This window comes from Podarcis melisellensis, assembly GCF_964234715.1.
Source record: "Podarcis melisellensis genome assembly, chromosome: 3".
Taxonomy (NCBI): domain Eukaryota; kingdom Metazoa; phylum Chordata; class Lepidosauria; order Squamata; family Lacertidae; genus Podarcis; species Podarcis melisellensis.
This window is the reverse complement of record NC_138530.1, coordinates 69502992-69514051: the sequence shown is the minus strand read 5'-3', so window position 1 is coordinate 69514051 and position 11060 is coordinate 69502992. Positions and strand designations below refer to the sequence as shown.

Below are 11060 nucleotides of genomic sequence, written 5' to 3'. Positions count from 1 at the left end.
GGTGCCACCCGAAGGAACCACCCTGAAACGGGGGGGGCAGAGAGAGACAAAATGCTCTAGCCTTTCGCAGTCACGGAAGCTCTCTTTCGGCTTTGAACCGCTCTGTAACGCGTTGCCCCGTTCCCGTGGGTGCTTCGGATTGTAAGTTGCTAAGGCTTCCGGTTAATGGGAGGAAACGTAGAGCGGTCAGCCCCTCCCCCCCTGGGCAGAGTCGCAATGGTACAGGCCATTCTGGTCAGACTCTCTGCAGAGCGCGTGCGCAGAAGCATCTGCTCTGTTCTTGCTTGTATGGGCTATGACCACGAGAGCGTTGGCTCCGCCCCTACTCCTTTCTTCTTAGGCCTCCACCAAAAAAACCACACAACCCCCTCTCGCTTTTACTAATAAACATTTCACAATGTCTGAAATAAGGATGGAGTGATACAGAGGCGAACAGGGCAATGTCCTGGCAACTGCTACTACTTAGGGGGTCTAAAATGGATAAATGACAATATTATCAATCGTCACACACTCAGTTTCATCAGCAGGCAAGCCAAAATGCATCCCAACAGGACTTTTGGTTTGGGGCTTGGCTACCAAATGGTGGTATTCAGGACAATCCAAAGTATGGGGATCAGTCAAAGAGAATACAAATAATCTGGGACTGCTAGACTGCCAGCAGGCCTGCTAGGAGGCAGAAGCAGCAGTGGCAGAAACGACTTGCCATGACTGCGGTACATGTCAGCAGTAGCAGCGACAACCTGCAGGACTGAGATGGTGGCAGTAAGGGCGGCAGCCTGTGAGGCCTCATGGTGGTGATAGGGAGTGATGGCACCCTCCAAGGCTTCACAACGGTGAGGGGAGATTGTGAACGACTTTCAGTTGCAAAAGTTCTCTTCCAACCCTTTGGCTTTGGGGCACATAAGAAGAAGGTAGTTGTGGAGTGAAGTGAGCAACAGATACCTTGGATGACTTTCATGTTGACTAAAGAACAGCTTAACCCTTGCAAATAATTACCCGCCAATGCTGTTCGAGCAAGTGGCTGCCTTGCTTTCTGTCCAGCCATTTTAGGGCAGGCTCCATTCAACTGTTTGGCCTGGCCAAAACTGTGTCTTTCCGAGCCAGCCAGGGCACCCTGGACTGAGTGGCACCTAGGATGCATATGGGTATCTATAGGCTAGTTTTATTTCATTATTATCATTTTGCTATTTATTTCTGCAATGAAAGGCATTGACCTTGACACAATCTAATTCTTAGCATTGGTGTGACACCTGTGAATAAATGCAGTGGGGCTTACATATGAGTAAATGAGTGTTGTATACTAATAAGACTTGAGAGAGGAACTAAAGTTACAGAGCTTGTCTCAAGCTGTTCAAAATATTTCCCCCAAATCTTTAATAGTGCAATGAAAAGAAGATAGAGTAGCATGCAAATACCTACAGTGAGTGATAAAGGAGTGTGTGTGACATAATACGTTTATTTTTAAATTCTAGGAATGTATATAAAATAATGTATCTAAAAGAAAGATTTATAGAATGTATCTAAAAGAGCCCTCAGGTAGTGAGTTTTTTAAAAAAATATTTGTGTGTAATTCTGTATTTCTTACAAATACGGAGAAACTAATAAAAACAATCTATTGGATATCATAGTAAAAATAAATAACAGTAAGAGAACTCTACAGGGAGATTTCCATGGCTTAACTAAGAGGGGGACAGCTGCCCCCCATCCAGTAAATAAATAAAAATACAGATAGCTTGGTTCTGTCCCCCTAACATATATCTTGCCCCCCCCCCCAAATCCTAGCTACGCCCATGATGGCAGCTAAAAAGTAATTAACAATAATGGTGTTCTGTGACTAGAACAAGGATGGGAGAGTGAGTTCGGCCCCTGAAATAATTTTACCCTGCCTTTTCAGGCAATGGCCAAGTTTTATCTAGAGTGAAATGTTTTATTACCATGTTTTCATTTTAACTTTTTAATTTCTATCATTTTGTATGTCCAGCTGTGCCTGGGCACGTATACCTTTTATTATTACAGTGGTACCTCGGGTTAAGTACTTAATTCGTCCCAGAGGTCCGTTCTTAACCTGAAGCACCACTTTAGCTAATGGGGCCTCCTGCTGCCGCCGCGCTGCTGCCATGCGATTTCTGTTCTCATCCTGAAGCAAAGTTCTTAACCTGAAGCATTATTTCTGGGTTAGCGGAGTCTGTAACCTGAAGCGTATGTAACCTGAGGTACTACTGTATTATTTATTACTAGGTTGCACCAACTTTATTGTGGCACTTGACTATTTGTATGAATAAAAATGATTAGAACACCTCAGAAGCATTCCAGAAGAAAGTCAGACCAAGGTTGACTTGACCCTGCTAGGGAATGAATGATTGTTGAGGTGCCACTGCAGGCATGGTTCCCAGATCCACAGTATGCCCCATCTCATGTACCAGTCTACTGTGGAAGCAGCAACTTGGCCACACATTTTTGAAGAAACTCCGTGTTTACCTCCTAACATGTAATTTTGCCCTTAGCCATGCTATAGTGCCTCCTAATCTTTTATTGTTGGCATCTGTCTGTCTTGAATGACAATGGTATTCACTTCTGAGGATGAAGTCAAACTGCAGGAGAGTCTTTTTGGCCTGGCAGGCCAGACTCTTATCCTTCTCCCAACCCCCAGTGGCCAATTTTGACAGGCGGGACAAACCACCAGTCAATCATCTGACAAAATGATGGTGCCAGATGATTGACACATGTCAAAGTCCCCTGTGCAGTGCTTCCCAAATGTTTGACAGCCAGCTGGAAGCACCATGCAAATGCTTTGCAAAGTCTTAGGAAATGCTGAGCACAGGGCTGGTAAAAGTGCTTTGTGCAGTGGTTTTCCAGTGCCCACAAGCACCCAGCTGTTGGGCATTTGAGAAGCACTTTGTGCAGCAATTGCCTGGCAGCCAGCTGTTTGCCAGGTGCTTGGGAAGCAATGCACAGCAAGACTCTTCAAAATCCCCTTTACGCAAATCCCACCTTTACGTGTCCCATACCTTATGTCAGGTGTAGGGCAGGATGCATGGCCTGCCTGAAATGACTTCGCAGGCCAAATGGATGGGTTTGGTGGACTGAAGGTTTTCCGTTTCTAATTTAATGTCTTCACACTATTCATCTTTTGAGAGGAGATGGCAATGCAATGCTATTTTTAACTTTTCCAAAAAGATGAGGGAAGAGAACTTAACACATTTCATTTATTTCATAAAATTTATATACCTCTTAATTGTAGGGAAAAACCCCTCAAAGCAGTTTTTGCTTGAAGCCTTTGGGAAAAATAAAGAAGAATTTCTTCATCCTTTGAAGTATATAAAGACAAGGTCAGTTTTTGTTCAAGTAGTTTCTTCCCAACCTTTGAAAATTTAAGTGCTTTCTAAATCTAGCAGATACCTAATGGAATAAAATGGCACATTTTTTTGTTTAAGTGATAGATTAATCTTAACAATTCAGATTAATGGTTAAGATTGATGTTATTAATCTTAACCCTGTGTAATCAGAAGGAAATCCTACTGACTTCAATGGGGCTTTGTGGCGTTTGCCCTCCTAGGTGTGTGACATCATACTGGGTTCATAAGGAAAGGGTTAACTAATTGTAAAATGACCAATCTATAGGAACCCAAGGGGAGGAGTTAGAGTTAGAGTTGTTAAGAAGTCAGTCTGGAGTTAGAGAAGAGAGAGGGAGGATAAGTCTGTGGTTTGGGGTAGTCTGATGCGAGAGAGTGGAGAATCTGTTAAGAGGAGTCAGTCAAATAGTTGAGATAATCAGAAGGTATTAGGAAGGTATAGGCCAGTAAAGAAAGAAGATTAAGAAACTGACAAGAAAATTATCTGAGAAACCATAAACTTGTTAATGCTTATAAAATAAACTTGTTTATTTGGTTTAATTTTAACAACTGTCTGGACTCAGTGTGTACCCGAGAGTAATGGGTTGGTGTCAGCGGGGAAGCGAGCACAGTGGTGGCACAGGGATCAATAGACCGTCAAATGTCCAGGGACCCTCTGTGATTGCCACAGGCTTATTCCCAGGTAAGTGGGGGTAGTACTGCAGCCTACGTTCTGATATTGGTCAACATCTGTCTCTGGAAAATCTTTAAGCTGTGAGAGCACAGCAGGGAAAACACAGCACAGAACAAAGAAAAGTTTAGCAAATTGAAGCAAAATAAATGTTGGCTTCTTTCAGGGTACTCCTTTCCATATTGGTATACAAAAGGAACCTTATTTTGAGCTGATTCAACTGTTCCTTCTTAATGCAACATGATTTCTTAGAATTATGAGGTTGGAACAAACCTTGGAATTCATCTAGTCCAACTCTCTGCTGAATGCATGACCTGCAACATAGGATGCTTTGTGCAACTACAGTGTTCCTGACATGCCTCTACTTAAATTCCTCCAGCAAAGGAGAGCCCTCCGCTTGCAGAGGCAACATCTTCCACTGTCAAACAGCTCATACTGTTAGGCAGGTCCTTCTTATGTTTAGCCTAAATCTGCTACCCTGCACTTTTTCTACTAACTTATTCTTAGTCTTGCCCTCTGAGCAACAGAGACCAAGCCTACTATGTCTTGTGCGTGACATCCCTTTTGACACTTGAAGACTGCCATTGTGCATCCTTTTGACATTTGTCTTCTTTAGGCTACCCAGCTGTTTCAACCATTCTTCAGAGGACATGGTTTCCAGACCCCTCACTTTCCTAGTCATTATCCTCTGGACATGTTCCAGTTTGTCAATGTCCTTCTTAAAGGATGCTGTGTTCTTGTGATTGCACATAGTATTCAAGCTTCAGCCCAAACAGTGCAGAACATTTGTAATGAATAATAGCTTTTGTGCCTTTATGGTCACTGATCTCACTGGGGTGGTAATTCTATGTCTGGAATGTAGGTGGACCTTACCTGATTGAATGCAGCACATAGAAAACTAGTCTAGCACTCTTCGCGTTGACATGCAGTTTTCTATTTGCAGATATATTTCTCTTCTATTTTGTTTAGTATAGAAAAATATTCAAACATGTGAAATCCCGCATGCAGTCTGAAGTGGTGTAGATCAGATTTAGTACCTGAGTGAGAAGTGGCCCTCCATGACATTATAAGAGAAAAATCTTACTCCTCTGTACCATATTTTTCTGACTGATGCTTTCCTGAATTGATGTGCTTTGGGCAAGAATCCTTTTAGATCTGGGTAATGCTAGTAATCCATTGTTTAGATTTCCACCTGACTGGATGAGGTTGTTTGGACATGATCCAGTTACGGAGGAGTAGATTCATTTTGTTACATTCTGTTATCATTTTGCTATTCCAACATGTGAAGACATCCACATAGCCTCTACCTACTGGTGTGGGCAGACAGCAGGCAACTTGGAAACACATCCAACTGTACAAGGATGTCTGTCTGCAAGTTGAAATGCAGTGGAAAACAGTAACCTCTCTGGGTTTTATGCTGCCATTGTATACATAGACTGTGTCTTTCACCGGGTGTTTATCCATGCTGCAGTCTTTCCCTGACCCTAATTAATCCAATGGGATGCACAGCCATACTCTCTGTTGAACTGTATGACAGAAAGAGAGAGGCTGTAGTCTAGCATATTCATGGGGGGAAACTGTCAGCCCCTGCCAAGGTCCTGTGGGGATATAGAGTCATCTGACTCTGCTTTCTCTCTTTCAAGCCAATCAATTGGAAGCAGCGCCAGTTGGAGTCAGGCCATTCTCATAGAGGCCTCCATGGCAGCTGCTGTATATTGCATAATACAAATATACATATGCATGTTAATAGCATTCTGGTAAATAACATCACATCTAGTTTGGGCCTTATAGTGTGGGAAATATCTCCCAGTTTATGAAGCTTTGGATGCTGTAAGGAGGGGACAGTTGGGCAACGAGTGCATGATGTAATTCTGGTTGCAAGTTGACTGTGTGGGCTGGAGGTTTGCTAGATGCACAACCTGTTCCTCTTCAAAGCCATATGCCCTTGAAACACACAAAGATGTTTTGCTTTCCTTCTTTCTAAGGAAACTGCACTTCCTGAGTCTGTGTTGAAAACAGAAAAACAACACCTCTGAAAAAGCAGCACTTACAAGTTGACCCCACACCTCTTTGTGGGGACTGGGGCTAAGGAAACAACACTTCTTATTCCTGAATAAAGCACATTAGCCAAGTCCTGCAGTACAACTAAGTCAATTAAAGCCATCTCCATATTTTCTATTCCTCCCTATCAAATTATGACATTGCATTATTAACTCAAATAGACTTGACGAACTTCCATTACAGCAAAACAAACTTCTTTTTTTTAACACTGTAAAGTGGTTATGCTGAGAATTTTTTAAAAGGTCACTGAACAAGGGTGTTCTGCCATGAACAGCAGCATTTGGTATTTATTCCCTTATTTAGAAAGTTCAATAATGGATGTGGGGCTGAAAACCTCTAGCATTTGGTGACTCGTCCAGAATAGCAAACAGGCAACTTGCTACCTGAGATTTGTTGCAAACCTGTGAGATGACTGCTTTCTTCCAGAATGAATCAGATGACACAAGGTGATGGTGAGGAGTGCATGAATCACAGATGATTCATAAAGAGAATTAGGCTGAGCGCAGGAGCAAAAGGGGTCAACACATGGGCCTCACATGGCAAAATGAAACTTTGGGTGCAGCTTACTGAGACAGGAAGAGTTAGATACTCAGTAGGCAGGTATTGGATCCCAGCTCTGTTTTTAGATAAGATAATAAGAACATGGTAGAAGGTGGGTGTTATGTACTGGAGTTCTCACCCTGGGCCAGCAGGGGGATACTGTAGGTAGTTATGCAAATGAAGGATCGAAAAGTGACATTCAGTGATTGGATAGTTTTAGAAAATGGCAACAGTTACATTGTTCTGGAGCTCTATATAAGCAGGCTGACTGAGCCCCTCAGCTTAGTTCTGTTCTGACATCTGAATAAAGAAGAGCTGTTTGAAGAATCGCTGTGTCGTCTGCTATGTTCGCCCACAACTTAACCGTGGAGGTGCTTGTTCTTTCTTGTGAACCCTGTTTCTTCCTTGGAAATGTCCCTTGCAAGGCAGTTTCTTTCCACACAGTCCAACTTTCAGTTCAGAAGTTCAGAATGTAAGATCAGGACAGTGGCCCATCTAGTCCAGCACCCTGTTCCTACCAGGTGCTTTTGGGAAACCTGCTGTCAGGACCTGAACAAAAGGGCAGGCCTCTCTCTCTCTCTCTCTCTCTCTCTCTCTCTCTCTCTCTCTCTCTCTCTCTCTCTCTCTCTCTCTCTCTGTGGTTTCTAGCAACTGGTATACCTCCCCAAGTGTGGAGGCAGAGCACTTCCCCCACAGCATGTAAATGAATATGCTTTTCTCTGCTAAATAATGACTTGTATTTTGGGAATTCCAGGCCTCTCTAGTCAGCTGATATGCCAGAAATATAACCGCTTTTAATATTGTCATCTTGTTTTAATTGATTATCCTTTTTAATTTTTATTACTAGCTGCAGTTGTGGTTTCTAAAAATAAATAAAAAATTTATCCCATTAAGAATTTCTCCCATCTTCTTCATTAATGTTTGCTCTCTTTGGTTTTATTTATTGAATGATTAAATTACCATTAGCAGATGGCAATTGAAGTATATAAAATGCAAATGCCTCCAGTATCAAACAAGCATATTTTACTGACAAAACCCAATTTACAAGCATGTGGCAATTGCTCTCTGTTTTGCACACAGAATGGAAAATGATAGGGATGCACAGACCATCTCACTTAGCTAAATTAAAAATAATTTATTCATCAGATCAAAGTACTGCCAATAGTGCAGTTCGGAATATGGATTGGGAGATGGAATTTGAACATATGGTTTTCAGTTTACTCTTCATCAAGGAGGTGAACTGTCTCTTTTTTCCCCCCACTGTCAGTTTAACAGGAGGCCACCAGGGCATTTGGGGTGCTAAAGAGTAGGTTAGTTTGGATTTGGTGGTTACACACACCCTTATGTTATGCCAAGAAAAGTATTGGTCTTTAAGACCCAGAGCTTGCATTAAAAACTTGGCACTAAAGCATTGATCTAATGCAGAACAGACCTTTGTGTGCAGAATGAAAAATACCAGAGTGAAAGATACCAGAATGAAAGATGCAAAAGCAGCAAGACTGATTAGTTTTTATTGGACCTAATGTATATTAATAAAAGTGTATGTAATATCCCCGGTCATTTTCATTGTTTTCAGAAAAATCATTGCACTTTCATTTACTTTGCAGCTAGTGCTCAGTACTAGTTCCACCCCATGAGTCATACAACATATTCAGTACAATCCGGTGGAACAATTCTATATTCACTGGGCACTATTCCCCCAAGAAATACCACATAGGATTGTAGCCACATTACTGCAAACATATCATTAGGGAGTATACATGCTATACTTTCTTGTATAGCAGTTTCTTGTAGAAGCATAAGCTTGCTGCCATTGACTTTGGGGAGAGAGGAGGGTAACCGTCCTGTAATTATTTTATTTGTCACCAAGTCAGCTGTTTGTGGGGAAAACAAGGTGGCACCAAAAGCTGTCCTGGCCTCCTTGCCTGGATGTAATCACCAGCTCTAATCTCCCTTGCTTCAGCGGAGGGTCTGTGTAATGGAAAATACATGGCAAAGTATTGTACTGTATCACAAGGAGAGGGTGGCATCTAACAGTTATTTCTCTCATGTTTTATGTTAGCCTTCTATAAGTAACCTGAAATTGCTTAGCTAATAATAAAATACTTCTAGGCTGCGTCTTACATAAAGAATTAACTGTGTGTAGAAATGGATGATGTCATGCGAAAGGGTAGGACCACACCATGCGAATAAGGGTGGTAGGCTTTCCTTACTGGCCATCAAGATAAGACATTGAATAGCTGCCTAGGCAAGTGCATGAAGTTAGCACAGGAATAGGGAGATTCCAACAGCAACTTTGACTGGAGGAGTAGGAGGATGTGCTGCTGTTTGGGAAGGAATTTGCCAGCAAGTCAATGGGCCATAAGATGCCTGCTTCTCTAATGCTGGTGCTTCTGTTCCCATCTAGCAAAATAAGCATTATTAAAAATCAAACCTGAATCCAAATAAAACCCCTTCCCCATTGACCAGGAAAAACCCCCTGCTTTTCATCCAGATAGCAAGACAGCCAGGACCTCCACTGATTCTGGTTGTGATGTTAAAAGCTAACTTTAAGAGCTAGTGCTTGGGCTCGCTTTTCCCTTCTTCCTCCCTTTCTTTTTTCCCTTGTCTGTCATGTGCTTGCAGCTTGTGAATCTGTGGGCAGAACGAAACTGCCTTAGAACTGCCAGCCATTTTTGTAAGCCATTCTGACAGCCTTTTTGGCTAAAGGGAAGGGTATAGATGCTGTAAATAAATCAGAGTTTCCACATATAAAGCTGCTTTCCCCATTGATGTGAATGGGAATTACGGTCGTGATCATCTGTCCACTAGCATACAAGTAAGCTCCATTGTAGAACTTGCTTCAGATTAAACATGGGCAGGACTGAGATGTAAGTACATTAGAAAAGACACATTCCATTGAATGTAAGCCTGTGTAGGGTGTGTATACACATTTTATTTTAGGATCAATGTGGACTGAATACTTGGTTTTTTTCCATGTAGTCCACACACCAGTTAGATTTTTTGCATTTTTTTGGCCTTAGAAGTCTTCCTGAGAAAGTAGTTTCATTCAGAAAATAAAAGCTCATAGGAGATTGATTATGCATTAACCCAGAGTGTGCCCATTTTAAAACAGATGTAGGCAGTTCCAGAAATATGTGTTTGTGTATCCAGACCTTCCCAATGACATTGGGGGTGGGCATCTACCAAGAGCACAATCATCACTTCCTTCATCATTAACTTTTAGCATCTGCAGAGAGACAAAAGTATGGATGAACTAATAAATGGGAGGATTTTAAAACTTATATCAAGTAACCACAACCACCCTTGTGGACAGTAGGATCTAAAAGCAATCTAGATTTAAAGAGCATTTTGAGGACAAGCATGAATGATTCCAGGAAGAGAAGGGGGGGGGGAATTGTGCTGCAAACAAGTTAGGGCAGTGGTAGTGAACCTATGGCAGGCATGCCAGAGAGGGCACTCAGAGCCCTCTCTGTGGGCACGCGCACCATCGCTCCAGCAGAGCCATAGCTTCCATGCTGGGGGTGGAAGGAGGAGGAGAGGAGGTGCTGTCCAAAGCCTGCAGCACTAGGGCCTGGCGAGCAAGTAAGGAGCTGAGCAGGTGTTGACTTTTGATGTGCCAGGGCCTCCTGCTCGTCTGTTTTTCCTACTCAGGAGTAAGCCACCTTGAGTTCAGCAGGGCTTAACTCCCAGGTCAGTAAGCATATGAAGATGGCAACCTAAGAAGGGACTGCTGGGTTTATATGTTCGCTGGGCTTTCCCACAGAAGCCAACAGAGAAATTCATTCCTTGGAAGCTGCGATCAAACAGCAGAGAGTAAATCATCATCATCATCATCATCATCATCATCATCATCATCATCATTATTATTATTTATACCCCACCCATCTGGCTGGGTTTATTTATTTATATTTATTTGTATGTGCACACACAGGCAATCGTTATCATCTCATATTAAAAATTGGGAGAGGGTGGCTCTTAGTACAGCCCTCCAGTGTACACTAGTGGCCAAAATTGTGAAACCTTCTGGAAAAAATGTATTTCCGGGGTTTGATGGCTCATAACACCACTTTGTTTTGGAGTAATACCAGTGCTTTTTTTCCTGTGGGGACGCAGGGGGACAAATACCCCTAAACAAATTTGTGAATTTAACGGGAGAAGAAATTCACTGTTATTTATTTTCCCCGATTTGAACTGTATTTATTTTCCCCCGGTGGTGATTTTTTTGAGTCAAAATGAGAGTACCCCTAAACATTTTTTTAAGAAAAAAAGCACTGAGTTATACCATAAAATTATATATCAATGGAAAGATAATCTAATGAGGAATGTAATGCAATAACTTTGATGAAGGATTATTTATTACAACAGCAGTCATAAAGAAGAAATGTGAAACACACAGAAAAAAATGAGATACACAGGTTAAATTACCGTGTTGG

At 42.0% G+C, this 11060-nt stretch overlaps 1 long non-coding RNA gene across 2 annotated transcripts in view; it reads left to right on the top strand.

The window, feature by feature from the left end:
• The first annotated feature begins 60 nt into the window (after positions 1 to 60).
• Positions 61 to 11060, top strand: part of LOC309366867 — a 60291-nt gene continuing 49291 nt past the window's right edge. For both annotated transcript variants that reach the window (XR_014166898.1, XR_014166899.1), the window contains exons 1-2: positions 61 to 141; positions 3242 to 3329. This is a non-coding gene — a long non-coding RNA (uncharacterized lncRNA). The remainder of the gene's footprint in view (positions 142 to 3241; positions 3330 to 11060) is intronic.